This window comes from Cebus imitator, unplaced genomic scaffold (assembly GCF_001604975.1).
Source record: "Cebus imitator isolate Cc_AM_T3 unplaced genomic scaffold, Cebus_imitator-1.0 Scaffold34, whole genome shotgun sequence".
In the NCBI taxonomy this organism is placed as follows: domain Eukaryota; kingdom Metazoa; phylum Chordata; class Mammalia; order Primates; family Cebidae; genus Cebus; species Cebus imitator.
In genome coordinates, this window is record NW_016107349.1 from 7,824,435 (window position 1) to 7,842,205 (window position 17,771).

The window sequence follows — 17,771 nt, forward strand, 5'->3', positions numbered from 1 at the left end:
ATTCATAGCTACTCTTATAAACTGTTAAATATGTATACTTGGCCAACTGTTCAGCATAAATCCTTGTTTCATCCTCCCCTCCCTCGAAGTGCCTGCCCTTTGGCTACTACCAGAGGCTATGTTTCCCAGCCTATGAAAATGACCACCTTGCAGGCTGTAACCCTTTATGAGAAATAAAGTCTCCATTCTAAATGGATAGATCTCATAATGTTTCAGCTGACACTTCAGAGCTGCCTCTTTTTAGGAATGCCTGACTTTCAGACCTATGTGGTTCTTGGCTTTAGGAATGGAGCACGTAGTACCTAAATAAGTCAATCAAAGCCGCAATGATTAGTTCAGTGGTAGGCATGTGACTGAACCTGCTTAGATTCTGGGACAAAGGCCCTTTCTTTTAATCTGGATGTTGTGGTATGTGAATGAGATGCCTGGAATCTCTGTGGCCATTTTGTTAACATAAAATAGCCAATGCGTGGGAGAAAGAAGAACTCAGGGAATCACACAACACTGGAGGTGCATCCTAAAGATGCTGAGAGTCTCAAACACTGCAGTTACATGAACCAAATATGCTTCCTTATTATTTTAGTATAAATTTGGTATTTTTGTTCCTTGAATCCTAAAGGATCCCAATGGAATTTCGAATGTGGAAGTGAGGGTGATGTTACAGACTCGAAACTGTCGAATAGGCAGAGCTGAAGAGCTACAGTGGAGAGGGCAATGAAGATGGAACTAGCTTGTTAGCAGCCCATGTTAAGTGGCAGCAAAATTGCTGGTTAAACCACGCCTGCTGCATCCCGAGACTCAGATAATGTCCACTAAAAGTCTGAAACCAAGAAATTGTTAGGAAAAGTTCAAAATGTTGGTGGGTTTTGGCTGCTTCTTGTTGCCTTCAATAAAGTCCCACAAGAGACAGGTAAAATAATACAATGTTTGTGAGAGCTTTTCTGTTAAATTTTCAAATCCAGAAAACACTGCTGCCCTGGGGGACCTACACACTGAAACAGTGTGTTTCATGCCTCAGGAAAAGGGTGAATTTTAGCTAGAAAAAGCAAGTCGGCGTTGTTTGTGAGGCACTAGTCAGTGGAGTCTCAAAAGCCAGACATTATGGGAAAGTAAAAGAATTTTTTAAATGCCTTAAGCTCCCATCTCATATCAAGAAGCAGCCTGGCTGACTTAAACTTGGAGTTTTCTGTATGTCAGGGGGTAGTGAGAACCAGTCATGGTGTAAACAAAGCTTCTGTTTTTCAGGGAAATGAAAAAGCCTGGGCTCCTGACCCCAGTGGCCTAAGAGGAGGAGGCAAGGAAGAGTTAAAGTGAGGAAGTCATGGACAAATGTTGATCCTCGTGGCCTGAGAGCAATAGAATTTCCAGAGTGGCCAGAATAGTCAGTGCCAATAGTCCGCCTTTCGTGAAGACCGCTGCAAGCCTCTGGGGAAAACCCCATATTCAGCCTCATGCATGCACCTTACTGTGGTACAAAAACAGAGACAGGCATATAGTTGCACAGGTTGAGTATTGCACAAGAAATCCATGTCTAAGAGGGCACCATTCATTTAACAGATATTGAAAATTTGCACATTTATTATGTCAGTTTTAAAACATCTGGCAACAAGGCGCTTGTTCTAATAAAATCAGCATGACAACTTTCCAACACCTGGAAGGAAGGTATCATAAGGAAGACACATCTAATTTGTACAGAATGCCCCATGAGCAGCATAACCCTGTCCTCTGCCCTGCTACTGCAAGGTCATGTAAACCTCTCCCACCCCAGAACCATCATGGGAGGAGCTAGGGTAAGTGGAGTATATCCGAAAGACTGAACATTTATCCCAAAGTATCAGAGTTAACCTAAAAAGACAGTTTAAGCAAGAAAACGTGGTAATATAATTAATTTGCAAGTAAAATAATGTTTTTCACCCTGATACCCAGTAGGTTGGTAAACCAGAAGGAAAAATAAACAGTAAAAGAAAATAAGCTACTTTTTTTGGTGTGCGTGCAGCTGAGTTGTAGTGTGACCACTGTCTCTCAGATGCCCCAGCTTTGACAGGAGGGGGCCTCCCTGGAACAGACAGAAGAAAACATACCTTTAAAAAAAAATGATACTGTCCACCTATCATCTATAATCCAGGTTGAATATAGGTCAAATCACCTAGGACAATGATTCTCAAACTTTAATGTTTATAAGAATTAACTAGGAATTTTAGTTTAAAAGATTCTTATTCAATACATCTGAAGTGGGGCCTGAGATTCTACATTTCTAAAAAATTCCCAGGTAACGCCAGTGCTGCTGGGCCCTGGGTGCCAGTAACTTTAGAATTATGTAACTCTAAAGTTACATAATTTTAGAGTCTAGAGAAGAGGTTCTCAAACTTTAGTGTGGATGAGAATCACCTGGAGAGCTGGTTAAAATAGTGCTGGGCCTCATCCCCAGAGATTCTGATTCAGCAGGCCTGGGGTGGGCCTCAGAATTTGTGTTTTGACAAGTTCCCTGATAACACCTATGCGGGTGGGACACACTTTGAGAACTACTGCTCTCAAATAGAGTGCAGCTCTTTCTGGGCACCTCCTATTAATTGTCATCTACCAGGAAAAAGTACAGTCCTACCCAGTGAAGAGATGGGTCTCTCCCGCCCCCAAGTTCAGTCCCAACCTGATGTTTGCTGAGACAGAAATCCTCAAGCCAAGGTCTAAGCCCAAAGATGACCACTAATCAGGTTTCTGGCTGTGGTCTCTAACCTGCAGAATTGAGAAGAAGCAAACTGAAAAACTGAAAGCAGACAGTTGTTTGGTTTTTAGTTTGTTTGTTTGTTTGTTTTTAGACGGAGTTTTGCTCTTGTTGCCCAGGCTGGAGTGCAATGGCATGATCCTGGCTCACTGCAACCTCCATCCCCTGGGTTCAAGCAATTCTCCTGTCTCAGCCTCCTCAGTAGCTGGGATTACAGGCACCCGCCACTACGCCCAGCTAATTTTTGGTAGTCTTTATAGAGACACGGTTTCACCATGCTGGCCAGGCTGATCTCAAACTCCTGACCTCAGGTGATCCACCCATTTCAACCTCCCAAAGTGCTGGGGCAGTCAGCTTTTTAAGGGATCTATGTGATCCTTACCCCTGTCTGATCTCATAACCCAGTGGTACAGGCCACATTTGGTTCCTATGCCATGCCTTGGCCAATGGTATTCATGTCCATCTCTTCCTTCAAGCTAAAAGCTATTTAAGAACAGGAATCATGTTTAATTCACATCTTGGTCCCCTCTTAGCCTATCCTCAGCTCCCTTCCTAAAAACTAGCAGAGTTTTACATATTCTAGATGTGACAGGAATCCTACTTAGAAGATATTAAATTGTTACATTTTCCATTCCCATATAAGTGATTGTTCTCCCAAAGCCTTTCCATCATTGAAGCCCAATTTATTACCCAGGAAAAAGGAGGAAAGTATCAAAAAACCACAATGCATGAAGGAAGATATTACATGGTGAATGCTCTACTGGACAGTGATACATCAAGTTTAGCTTAAAGCTGCTTCCCTACATATTTTAAGTTCAGCCTAAAGGTTTCTGTGTACATCATGAACTATAACATAAATGGAGTTGTACACAGACTGTAATCTACTCTCGTGCCATCACTGAGTCTTGGCCAATCAAAGGTAACCAACTGTTCAAAGTGTGTTCAAATGATGCAAACATCAAGTGGCTACCAATCTGGTTGTTTCTGTACCTCACATTCATTTTCTATATGTTACTTTCCTTTTTCTATCCATAAATCTTCCACCATGTGGCTGCTCTGAAGTCTCTGAGCCTACTCTGCTCGGGAGGCTGCTCAATTTGCAAATTATTCTCTGCTCAATTAAACTCTCTTAAATTTAATTCTGCCAAAGTTTTTCTTTTAACAATAGTAAGATGAAGTAGATATACCTTCCAATTCTATGAAGAAGCCATGAGGTACAGAAAACAAGAGAAAGAGATAAGACATGTTCCTGGATTCATATCAAGAGAGATCAGCAAGGAAACCCAGAAGCAGAGGGGCAAAGAGGACTCATGCCTTGTTTGGGGTTCAGGAAGGAGATCACCTTTTAGGGAACCCCTGCATCAGTAAAATTGCAACAGAACAAATATTGACATGTAGTATACCATGGTGGTGATACTTAAGAAGAAAAGATAACTGGGAATAGGTCCTCTCCAGTAGGATAGGGAAGATAACCAAACATTGTCACTTGCTCCCAGAGTAAAATGAGTAAGGAAGAGAAATGAGGGCCACTGGGCCTCCCATGATCCCTGTGGGAGGGAAACTTGACCTCATGGCAGAGGCTGCTGGGTGGACAACCAAGGCCCAGGGCAGATGGAGGAGGCAGCTGAGACCATGGGGAGCTGCTGCTCTAGCAAGAACCAAGGTAAGGGAGTATAACAGGAAGGGACACAGTAGACCCCCAGCAGGCCACCAGATCACCAATTACCCTGGCTGTGGCCTCAGCAGCTTCTGTCAGGGGGATGCCTAATGGATAGACTGGACATCTTTCTCCAAGGCCAGAGGGGACCAGAAGACAATACAAGGAGCAGCAGGTGGACATCCTCATAGCAAAGAGGACAGGTAAGCTTTCCTCTCCATCCAGTTGCCATCTCATGAAAGACTATATCTTGTGAAAGATGCCTCTTGTGGAAAGTGACAACTAGTAAGTGTATCTCCAAGACCAGAAACAGTACTAAAAGCGGCGTGGACCTTAAACTTGATTGAGCCTCTATCCAGAAGATATTAAACAAGTCTTTAAAAGACTATTTAAGCCATCAGACAATGAAATGTCTTCTATGCACTAATTTAGGTTTTTTCCCCCACCAATGGTGGGAATGAGGTTTTCAGGGCAAAAGGACGATAGTTTCTTTCCCACATCTAAATGTTGTGTGCAAATATGTGACCTTTCAACTCAACAAATGCTTGGCAAATCATGCAGGATTGTGCTATTACCTAATTTTCATTGACTAAAAAACAATAGCAGAAAATAGAGCTACTGTGAACAGTCCACAAACAATGCCTTGGTCATTGGCTAGTGGAACAATGAATGGATGAATAATGAGGAAATTAAGTACTTTTCAAAATTTTCCTTCATCTTTACTTTAAAACTCATTTGTTTTTCTGGCATCCTTTGATGAAAATAAATTTCATCAGATAAATTTTCATCTAATGCGTGTCAGAGGAAAGTATCAAAAAGCCACAGTGCATGAAGGAAGGTATTATGTGGCAGAAACTTGGAGGGTTTAGAAGGGTTTTTTTGGGTCCCTTCCAAGGAGGATCAACATAAAGGTGGAATGCTAATAATCACAATACCTAGCACCACATTTTACTTCTGGTAGACATTGAATATTTCTTTGGCCATTTGGTGTGATGATTAAATTTTAAGAGACATATCATCAAAATTACATAGTATATTTGGTTAAGTGGATTGAAGTGGGAAGATGCGATGAGCTCTCCTGGGAGTTAACAGTAGGGCTGACCAGGGCTGGATAGGGTCATTATTTGTAACAATGTCTGTCCTTTATTGGATGGACAGCAATGCTGTGGTCAATGTGCTGATAACAGAGAATGAGCTCACTTGGAGGCATAACTTTTCTCTGAGTTCTAGCTGACCTGGAAGATTGGTTACTGTTGATCTGTCTCCATGTTCAGCTCTACAAAGGCATTTGAAGAACATCCAGCACAAAATCCTTATTTTATAGGGGAGAGATCTAAGCCCAGAGAGGCAAAATAATTTGCCAAAGGTCATACAACTTCTAAATAACAGAGACTGGAATGAGTTTCAAGTCTCCTAGTTCAGGATTTTTCTCTTTACTGTAGACTTTTCTGTATAAAGGTGAAAACAGATCACCCTAAGAGAAAAAAGATTATTGGTCCAGGGGAGAAAAGTGCAGAGACACTTTCAGGTATGGCCAAATGCAAATGCTCAACCTATGTGATCAGGAGGACATTTTCACCATCTCTCAGTTCCACCTTTTGATATTTTATTTTGGCTTTTATATTACGTCAAAGATGGTTAACAGCATCTCCAGGCCTAGGTTCCACGGATTAGAAAATCCAGTGGGAAGAGGGTCTCTTTCTTGATACCTCTGGAAAAAGTCAAGGTTCCCCTGCTGTTGTTCCTTCCCATCTTTAAACTGGCTGCTGAGTCTGAATGGCAGACTCTGCCTGAGCAATCAATGACAAAAGTATGTAGACACAGATGTTTTGCCCATATGAGCGTGGCCAGGGGACTCCATGGCTCACAGATCCCTAAGTGGGAGTCCAGCTATGAAGCCCCCATATATTAGAGAGGCTCATATTTATTTTAGAATAGATTTAAGACAAAAGTCTTGAGCAAACATCATTAGTGGATAATAGACATTGTCAAACCCCCCCCCCCCCATGTAGAGAGCAGTCCTGCATGTGGATGATTAAAGTTTGGTCTTAGGACCACATGAGTAAACAAGCTATTTAGATAAACTCCTTTACATTCCCTTGTTATCTGCTCTTTGCTATTAGCTCAAGTTAAGAGGATTAGGCTGCCTTCAGCCATAATTCTCTTCTGAGGCTTTTGTAAAACCGTCTAGCCTTCCAAGAAGGTTTGAGTCTTTCTTATAATTTTTCCCAGCATCCTGACTGATCTCCTACACCTATCACTGTGGTTAGGAGTGTATAGCTCTTTCATAAGCCAGGGTGGAGCCCCACGCCTGTCCCTGGAGAGTAGGGTTGGTCCTATCATAATGTCAGAGACTATAAGAAGAAGAGAGGATGGTTTCTCAAGGGAAAATCAGGATGCTGTTACCAAAAAAAAAGAGAGAAAAGAGTCTATTTCTATGACTACATCTTTCTAGGCTCTGTGGTCCAAACACAGCTGTGACACCAGGCATATACCCTGCATTATTTTCTATTGAAAATGATGTTTATTTCCTTTTATACATGGTGAGAAATTGGGCTTCTTTGCATAGAGAATAGACTCCTTCAAAATATTCATTCAGGAAGGTAATGTCAGGAAGGATCCTGGCAGGCAATGGAAATACGACTCAAATTCAGGTATTCTGAGGAAAATTTGGTAAAGAGATATTTATAAAGGATGGGCAGGGTACAGGGAAGCCACAAGGATGGTGTGGGAACTGGGGATAAGAACATCTCAGCACCCTGAGGCCTCTGGCTCTGAGAGGGCAAGTAGAAGGAGTCATTACAAAACCTGGAAGCACGGAAGTTTGTCTGCAGATGTCCCCCAGGCACAACCAGCCTATGCCCAGGCATTAAAATGAGAACTAAGGAAAGAAACAAAAATCCACACCTGCTTCTCCTCCCTCCCTCCAACTTACTGCAATAATACCATATTGAATGAACCCCAAGGAAGCCAGTGAGAAATCTCTTTGTTGTAGGTCCTAAGGTAAGCTTCCCAGGGCACAGTGGGAGAAAGGTAAAGAGTGGGACCAGAGAAACAAACAGGAAGTCAGTTTCTCATCTATATTTACACTCTATTCATGGGCCTGATCAGGGAAATATCCATAAGATGTTTAAACACCTGCCCTGGTCTAAGTTCATTTCCTATGGCATTGACTGCTAACATGTATGCTAAAAATGGCCTGTGTAAACATCAAAATATATGAGACAAAACACATCTGACAGCAGCATCAGTGTGTTCCAATGGGGCCTCCTCTTGATTTGGAGGCATGAGGTTTGGTTGAGGTTTTGTTCTTTCATTTACAGGCTATGTGATCTTTAACAAGTGAGATAACCCCTCAAAGTCTGTGTCCTCATCTTTAGCAGGAGGATATTTCCCCTGCCAACCTAATGGTATCTGTTATTCAGTGCAAATGAAATATTGGTTAAAAAGTGTTTTGAGGGAGATAAAGTACTAATGTTATATTGATTTTTTCAACCTTAAAATGTGAACATAAGAAATACAGATTAATATATTTATGGGTATGGTTTTTTGCAATGTTTTATTTCAGAAAGAGTTCTAAAGCCCACTTGGTTCATTCCATGTGTGGCAGTAATTTTTTTTACCATGTGAATGCTGAAATGAATTCATGACAAATGAACCTCTCATTTCTTCCAGGCTTGCATTAAGGAAATGATTTCCTATGATTCTGCTTACTGCTTAAAAGAAACTAATCAAGTTTTCTGCCTGACAAGTAAGTCACTGTGCTTATTGTCTGCTTATGACTAGGAAAAGCACAAAACATCCCTGTGTGTCCAGTGAGTTATGAAAGTCCTTTAAAAGCAGTGCATTAGCCATGGATCTTCCTGCTATCTCTCCCCTGCAGTTTGCTGAAAATGTTTTCCATAATAATGTTATCACAATTTATTCCTGCCTTACTGACTACTAGGTCATTGCCTAGAGTTCTGAATCCCAGATTGGAAGCTGCTAAATTTTAATGAAAAACTACTTTAGAGAAAATGGTCACTCTTTCTTCATCCTCTCTCACCTCCCTCTGGCTCCTTGACCCCCAGCCCTCCCTGAAGATGCTGGTTCCTACGGCTCTTTTAATAGATTTCCTTATTGTTCCAGGTTTCTGGGAACTCATCAGTGATAGCTGCCCTGGATGTGTTGAGAGGATACTATGTGCTGAGAACTCCACATATGAAATTTTACTTGATTTCCCTACAATGTTACAAAGTAGATGTTATTTTCCCCATTGCACTCAAAGAGACTGAAAGCTAGAGAGGCTAAAAGCAGAGCAAGAATTTGAACCAAATGTCTGTGGCCATAACCACCATACATATAGCCTGTTTCCATGTTGTTCCAGCAGGCTCCTTGTTTTCTTCCTTCTTACAGTAAAATCCAACTGATCATTGTTGAGGAACGGATCTTAAGAAGTCGAGATGCAGAAAGAGTTTTGCTCCTGCAATTTCAGGAGGTCTTTGCATACACACCTATTATTGCAAATGGATTTTGCTTTATTTGCTTTATTTATATTGGGAAAAAGGCTATCAATATTCCCCCAGGACTCTGTTTTTACAGCTGAGATTGCTTTTCTCTATCAGTCATTATGAAGTAGAAATTCTAATTATTATGATATCACATAAGATTCAAGGCCACTAGTGACAAATGTTCAAGAGGAGGTGTGTTCAGCTTTGTGATGTAGTATTGTGATAAAAATATGACACAGGATTTCAAAAATACAAAAATGTAAAAGGATTATGAATATAATAAATGATTGGGAATATATGTATGGAATTTAATCTATTTTTCCTAAACGCTGACTATATGAGTTTTAGTCCAATGATGTAATCTGTGCCTGAGAGAGTTCCCAGTCAATTTCATGCTGTTCATGTGCCATTTCATTTTACTTTGTAAGTAGGTTGGAAAAATACATGAGAAAAAATGTACACTCATCTTTTTAATAATATTATAAACAATGGTGAACAAGTTAATAGGAAGAAAAGAAAACCAATTCATCTAGACATTCTTGCAATGAATTTTTGTCAAATGCTTAATTTTTACTAGATGCTAGGACAATTGGGAAGCCTTAAGTCTGACAGAGGATCCAGGGACAAAAATTTCAAAGTAGTGAGTGCTGAAGTAAGAGTTAAGTAAGAAGGCTGGATAAGGTGTTCACTACTAGCTCAATCTTGGAAAGGTCCAGGAAAATATCCCAGGACACTTGTCTCTGAGACCTAAAAAGCTGAGTGGGCATTAATCAAGTGTGGGAGGTTGTTTCAGGGTCAGGACATGTGAAGGACAGGCTCCATTTTAGGAAAGTGAAAGTAGTTCAGTGTTATTGAAGCTGACAGTGAGGGAGGAAGTGACAGAAGATAAAGGCTGAAAAGAAACAAGTTAAATCTTACAGAGTCTCTCGACTGGGATAAATAACTTAGACTTTTATGTTAATGTCAATAAGCAGCCACGAAAAAGTTTTAAGTAGGTGAATGACATGATCCAATTTATGCTTTGGGAAGATTACTTTTGACTCAGTGTCCAAGCTAGGTGGAAGGAGGCAAAATAAGAAGTAGAGAGCTATTTGATGCTGGGAACAGAGATCTGTTGAAACAAACATGCAAGATTCAGTGGAGGCCTGAACTAGGTAGGTAGCATCTGGGGTGGTAAGAAATGGACAGATACAAAAGATATTTAGAAGGACAAAAAGGTATTTTAGTTGGATGATGTACATTTCAAAGGAGCAAGGAAGAAGAATGGTCTGGGGACAGTATTGGTGAGCCAGGAGTCTTCATTTGAGCAGGCTGCAGGGAAAGTTGTGTCCCCAGAAGATGCCACATTTCAGTTATGGTGCAATGGGAGGGAATGCTCACTGTGGCAGTGGAATCACTAGAGGGCCACAAGTGGATCAGATTGGAAGGTGGGATAATATCCCAGCCCGAATTAGATTGTACAATCCCAGGGAGCAGGAGTGACGAAAAAGGGAATGGAATAGAGAAAGAGGGAGAGTAATATAAGGATGCAGTATAGGCCTAACTGCTCCTAGGTTTGACCGATTGCTCAATCCCATAGGACCACCTTCTGAGAAGTTGTATAATTTCATCATGGAGAAAAGAAAGTGAAGAATTTAACCATTGGCTGCAGCCTCCAATTGGTCAAAGGTTTGTCTCACAGAGTATGAACCTCCCTGCACGTCCATATTACACATATTTGAGTGCAATAAGGGTCTTACATAAGTATCATCAGGATCGCCCCGTGGAAGGAGTTGAGAAGTTGCAATAATGTCAGGTTGCTCTTGCATGCAAGCAATCAGAATATACCCTAAAAGCAAGAGATCTCAGTGGCAGCTTGAATGAAATCAGTGAGCCAAAGCCTATAAACTAGTATATAAAAGGTGCATAATACAGTCCACCTCCTGCATTATTCAAGGCACTTTCCTCCATCATTATATCCAAATTGCATACTACAATAGAGGTCCCCATTTCTGTGAGAGTAAGTTGTCCTTATCTACTCTACAAGAAGGGAAGCACTAGTTCAATCTGTCACAAGGTCTCCTTCAAGGGGATGTTTCACCAGAGTCTAGTTAAGGATAAGTAAGAAAAGCTTCTGTTCCACAGCTGGACCTGGATCTGAAGTCATAATTAATATTTATCTCCAATCTCTTCCAGCAATTCTGTATTTCCCGCACCAGGGGCCAGCACATTAGCTATCTGTTTTGGTGTCCTGGTGTGATGACACAGACCTTCATCCTTGAGGGGTCTGAACCTTTATTTGCCTTATCCTTGTTGGGCCACAGTTGTTGCAATACAACTATGCACCAACTTTTGACCATACAATTATGTAGGTACAATACAACTATGTATAAATCTGTTATCGTTGGACCTGGGAGCCCCAAGAGATGCCCCGTGAAATCCTTGGGTTCCGGATGTGCTTCTTCTTATCTTCACTGGGAACAGCAACTCCAGTTCTTCAGGAGAGTCAGGGCTATTACTGTTAATGATGTGTTTTTTCTCCCCTGCTGGCCCATAAGCATGAAGAGTTCAACTGATATTTTCAGCTTCAAATTCAGGGACTCTTACATTTTTTCTGACAGAATTATTATCTTTCCCATTCACAATCACAATTAAGATTTATAATCCAATAGAGGCTAAAGTTGCAAGATGGTAAACACAGATTCTGTAATCACTTGGTTCCCAGTTTTACATAACTGAGCTACTGGGATTCAAAACCATATATTGGTCATTGAATTAATGTATATACCATATCCTGGAAGACCACATTCAACCCTGCTATGTGTTGTCCCCAAACTCGAATCTTAATGACCTTTAATACGATTTCTACCATTCTCTTAGGATGGCTGCTTCTGGGTGATGGGGTACAAGGAACAATTATTAGATCCTGTTTCATGCACTCATTATCTTGCCTCTTATAAAAGAGTTCCCTTGGTGTGTGGCAATGTCGTGTGAAATATATGTTGATAAGTCAAGTATTCTAAAAACTTTTGGATGGTAAGCCAGTGGAGGTACTACAGACAAAGAGGGCAAACCCAGGGTATAGTCACATTAAGGATTAATTCCTATAAGGACAAATTTTTGTCCTCCCCAACACCCCAGGGTAGAAGACGTCTAATTGTAATCCACCTGATACCAAGAGGCTGGCTGATCTCCTCAATCTCTGCTGTTGATGAATTGAGCATTCAAGAGTATCATTAGCTAGACTAGAAGGAGTTCATGCAAACCTTTGTCTCTGCCATGCAACCACCCTTTTCTTGGGACCACTGTCCAGCATAGAAGCAATCAATGAGAGAGAAATGAAGTGACATACATGATGAATTAGCCTTCCCCACTGGTTACTGAGAGACTTGGTGGTGACTGTTCTCTGGCAGGTAGTAATAGCTGCAAAATTTGTGTTCATTTTTATAGGTCAATCTATGTGCCTCTTCCTGTGACCTCACCATTCATCATTCCCCAGTTTTCTAATTTGGTTCCTTCCAGACTCCCCACCAGTCATTCATGCAAAGTGGATGATCAAATTTACTGATCACCACTTTCCTGCTGGCTAATTTACTTTTACCACTGCTCTTTAGAGATACCTCTAAGTGGATCTATAATATGTCAGCAGTGTATTTTTGACTAGCATCTGTTGACACACTTGTGAGCCAGGCCCGAGGTTTTTTTCAATTTTCTATCAGTTGGTCATAGGGAATCCCCTATAAACCATAAGTGAAAGATAAGATAAAAGATATCAGAGCAATCGAAGCAGATGACATACAAATCTGTGTCACTCTTCATGCAATTTACTCTTGCCTTTTGGACCTGTCTCAGGCCCATTTCCAGACACAACATTCCATAATACAATGGATTGCTGCTGTGCTAACCCAATCTATGATTCAGTGTACCTAATAATATATAGCTTGCTCTAGTTCAGATATCTGCTCCTATCAAATCTCATCTTGAAATCTGATTTAAAATGTTGGAGGTGGGCCCAAGTGGGAGGTGTTTGGATTCTAAGGAGTGGATCCCACATGAATAGCTTGGTACCATTCTGTCAGTAGTGAGTGAATTCTTGCTTTTTTGGTTTCTATGAGGGCTGGTTGTTAAAAAGAATCTCCACTTCCCTCTTAGGCTGGGTCACGCAAGGGTGAAGCTCCAACCGCCCAGGACTCCTTAAGAGTGAATCGCATCCACTGAAGTTCCTCTCCGGGACCTCCCCCTCCTGCCGCCCCCGCCCTGCAGCTCCACCCTCTCACTCTGAGCCGCACGCACCCCGTAACCTCCCTGCCGGCAAAACTACTCTTCAAAGACTTCCTTACGGGCATCGCGAAGCCCGCGTGCTCAGCATTCGGAGAGGCAGCCGCGCTCGCCTTCATCCAGGACAACAAAACCGCAGTTTCTGAAAAGAAAGGAAGCGGCTTCTGGGGTTCCCAGGCGCGCGCCTGAGAGCGAGGCCAGGAGCCGCGTCGCCACGCCCAGAACCCCGAGCCCGCCCCCGCGCCACCCGCCCGGCCTTGTGGCTCCGGCTGCGCACGCGACGCCCCCTCCAGGCCCAGCTCCTGCGCCCTATTTGGTCATTGGGGGGGAAGTGGCGGGAGGGGAGAAGTGCGCCGCCTGAGGGGACACGGAGCCGGCGCGGGCTGCGCAGATGAGCCGCTCTCGCTGCTGCCTTCTCGGCTGGGACCCACGAGACTCGGCGCGCCTGGGCTGCGCTGCTCCTGGGGACGCTGCAGGTGCTGGCGCTGCTGGGGGCCGCCCTGGAGTACAGCGCAACCTCGGCAACATCTGCAAACATAGAGAATTCTGTGCCTCCACACAACTCTAGTGCTAACTCAACAGAGACTCTCCAACATGTGCCTTCTGACCATGCAAATGAAACTTCCAACAGCACTATGAGACTACCAACTCCAGCTGCCTCAGTCCCCAGCAATTAGACAGTCACCACCATGAAACCCACAGCAGCAACTAACAGGACAACACCAAGGATGGTCTCAGCAAATAGGACTGCCATCTTCAAGTCTACACCCAAAACAAACACATCTCAGATAGCAACATCCACGATGACCATAGCCCACAATAGTTCAGTGACATCTGTTTCTTCATCAGTAACAATTACAGCAACTATGCATTCTGAAGCAAAGAAAGGATCCAAATGTGATACTGGGAGCTTTGTTGGTGGTATTGTATTAATGCTGGGAGTTTTATCTATTCTTTACATTGGATGCAAAATGTACTACTCAAGAAGAGGCATTCGGTATAGAAACATAGATGAACATGACGCCATCATTTAAGGAAATCATGGACCAAAGAAGGAAGACAGATTGATGCAGCCCTATCAATTAATTTTGGTTTATTAATAGTTTAAAACAATATTCTCTTCTTGAAAACAGCATAAACAGGCCATGCATAAAATATACAGTGTATTACGTAAATGTGTAAAGATTCTTCAAGGTAACAAGGGTTTGGGTTTTGTAATAAACATCTAGAGCTTAAAAAAAAAGAATCTGGCACCTCCTCTCTCTTTCTCTCTCTCTCTCTCTCTCTCTCTCTCACTCTTTCTCCCTTTCTCTCTCTCTCTCTCTCTCTCTCTCATTTCCTCTCTTGCCATGTGATCTCTGCACATGCTGGCTCCCTTTAGGCTTCCACCATAAGTGGAAGTAACCTGGGCCCTTCTGCAGAAACAGAAGCTGGCATCATGCTTCTTGTACAGTCTGCACAACAGTGAGCTAAATAAACTTCTTTTCTTTATAAATTACTCAGCCTCAGGTAGTCCTTTATAGCAACACTAAATGGACTCAGAAATAGCTCACACTTGGTGTCTTGTAATGTTATAACCAGGCATTCAATCTCTACAAATATCCAGTAGCATTCCAGGAGCTGCAAAAGAAATAGCAGTCTGCAAAAGCCAGATAACTCTTTGTCAACTTTGAAGGAGATTTTCTTTTCCTACAGTCTCTTCATCATGGAGAGCTCTATCATGATTAGATCTATTGAGTGTGGTGGTCCAATAGTCTGGCTCTGCAGAAGGCTCCTGCAGAGCCTTCTGTTAACTGTGCCCCAGGCAAAACTTCTATATCTCCCAGAATACAGACCAAAGCAGTATTTTTATTGTTTTTTTTTTTTTTTTTGAGACAGAGTCTCACTCTTGTTACCCAGGCTGGAGTGCAATGGCGCGATCTCGGCTCACCGCAACCTCCGTCTCCTGGGTTCAGGCAATTCTCCTGCCTCAGCCTCCTGAGTAGCTGGGATTACAGGCATGTGCCACCATGCCCAGCTAATTTTTTGTAGTTTTAGTAGAGACGGGGTTTCACCATGTTGACCAGGATAGTCTTGATCTCTTGACCTCGTGATCCACCCGCCTCGGCCTCCCAAAGTGCTGGGATTACAGGCTTGAGCCACCGCACCCGGCCCAAAGCAGTATTTTTAAATGCAGTCTGCTCTTCAACCAAAATTCAAAAACACTCACCAAGCACTGTACCTCTATCTTAGTGGTGAGAGTTGCAAGTAGAGCAATGTGTTTATTTCTTTGGAAGAATGTCCTAATATATTCTGGGTTGCTGGATATCTTCTAAGTTGACCAATATCATGGGAACCTAAATATTCATTGGGTTTATCTCTTACCCTCTGATACGCATGTATCTTACTGGGTCACCTAGGGTAGTAACATTTCCAGTAAACATGGCATCATCAATACAGCAGACAAGTCAGATACTGTGAGGTTTTGCAGAAGGTCAAGATGATGGAAATCCCTACCTATTATATTACAACAGGGAACAGGAGAGTTAACAAAACAGTGAAACAGTGAGTATGCAGAGTTGTCCCTCTAAATGTAAAGACAGATTTCTTTTAATCATTTTTGCCCGTGGAAATCTAGTCAATAAACATTTTCTGTAAAGGGTCATACGATAAATATTTTCAGCCGCATGGTTCTGTTGTAATTATTCAACTCTGCTTTTGTAGTCTGTGGTCATATTTGGCCTATGAGCTATAGTTTGCCTACCCCTGACTTAAAAAAAAAAAAAAAGTGGTTTCCAGATTAGTAGCTGCATATAAAATGCCAAAGACTGGGTTGATCTTCTTCATTAAAGGCACCATATTTTGTCTGCCATGCAGACAAAATATGAAAATGCTCCCTATGCAGCTTTATATCTGTCTTCCCACTCCAGGCCAATGCCCTCTAGGTCTCCTTCCACATGTGTTCCAGGTCCTGCAAATCCCTTTCAGTATAGGCTATTCCTCCTGGAGCAGAGGTTGTACTTCCCTAATCAGACTGTGCTGACAATTGATTCTGGTCATTGGCCTGGCACTAATGAGACTTGGCTCTGGAAGAGCACTAGTGCCATATTGCAAAGCACCTGCCTTAAGTGGTGTCATTTCATTGTCTCCAGGAAAGGGGAGACTGTTCTCCTCAGGCAAGTTGGAATCAGTTGCTTCTGCCCTCCTAGGGAGTTCAGGGACATCTCAGAGTTCAGAATTCTCAGGATAATTTACCCAATCCAAATATCCCTAATTCAAGTTAGGGGTCCCACTCTTTTCCCAATAGGGCATTAACTCTGACAGATGAGATCGCTGAGACTATGCCTTGAGTCACCTGTGCAGCTCTGCTACACTGAAAACTAGATGCTGGGTCTGCTTTTCAGCAGTCTGCAGGAAGTGAGTCTCTTTCAAAGTTGCCATAGAACACTCTGACTCTTTAAGAGTGTTTTTACTTGGCAGTTGGCCATCGTGAGAGTCTCATTTTCTTGTGCCAAGTCTTTCAATGCAGTTAAGAAACATTCCCCTCAAAAATTCGCATAATTATCATTGCCCTCAAAACATTCAGGTACAACATATCCTAGTGCCACATCTTCTGCCTGCACCTCACTCCCAGTTATTCTCAGGTCAAGGGGAAAAAATGACATAGAGGTATGGGGTAGGAATGCAGAGGAAGCCAAGTGGCCATATGCAAATTAAAAACTTAGGACTTCTGAATAAATTGGGCTAGAGATGTATTTTGTTTGGCAGGCTCAACTTCCAGAAAAAATCTGAATTTAAATATCTTTAGACAGAGCATGCATTTTCCTCACTTGCCACAGTTCCTGTCAATGATGACAGTGTTACTCCACATGTTCTCCTTCCCTGCCTGACTTCTGAGGGGATTTGGACTTAGCATCTCTGGGTGTGAGCATTACATCTGGTAAGAAAACATAATGAATTTATCTAGCTCAAGTTTTCAAGAGCAGTTACTCTCAGCCGCCTCCTGAAAACAAGCGAGCAAAGGCCTAGATTCCCTGAGCTCCTTTGAGATTTCCAGCACAGGCAAGCAGGGGAAGCAACAGGGTTAGCTGATTCCCAGAACCCTGGGCACGAGCTGGAAACAGGAGAAATCTCTTTTTAAGAAAATGCTCAACACTTTCAGGGGATGAGAAGGCACTGAAATATCTTTATGCATAAAGAGATTTCATCTTCATTCTGATTAAACAAAATGATGTTGTACCTGGTTCTCCTCCCTACCACGTTTTTAGTGGCCTTCAATTTGGTCATCATTTTCCCCCATTCCCAAGTGAGATAAGAGTTAGAGTTGTTGTATCGTCAAAGCAGAGCTTGAGGTTTATCGTCTGTGCACACCAATAATGTGGTAATGCCATTCTTTCTGTTAAGTGAATCACCTAGATTTGTAAGAGATGTTGAATTTCTTGAACTCATTCTGAAATAGACAATAGATACCATAGACATTTTATCAGAAAATTTGTATCATAGATATATTTATTGAGGCTCTCTCTGTGCCAGGCATTATGTTGGGCTCTGTTGATGAAAAGAGAGTTAAGATATGGGTTGCTGCTCTTGGGGAGTTCAGAATCTAGTAGGAAAACACATGATATCATGTGAAGTCTAAGCAGAGTGTATGGAGACACCAAGGAGG

General features: G+C 42.2%; 1 pseudogene across 1 annotated transcript; it reads left to right on the forward strand.

The window, feature by feature from the left end:
• Positions 1 to 4,292: 4,292 nt before the first annotated feature.
• Positions 4,293 to 14,369, forward strand: LOC108301410 (annotated as a pseudogene). Its single transcript, XR_001823857.2, has 2 exons — positions 4,293 to 4,385; positions 13,561 to 14,369. The product of XR_001823857.2 is annotated as a porimin-like (transcript).
• The last annotated feature ends 3,402 nt before the right edge of the window (positions 14,370 to 17,771 follow it).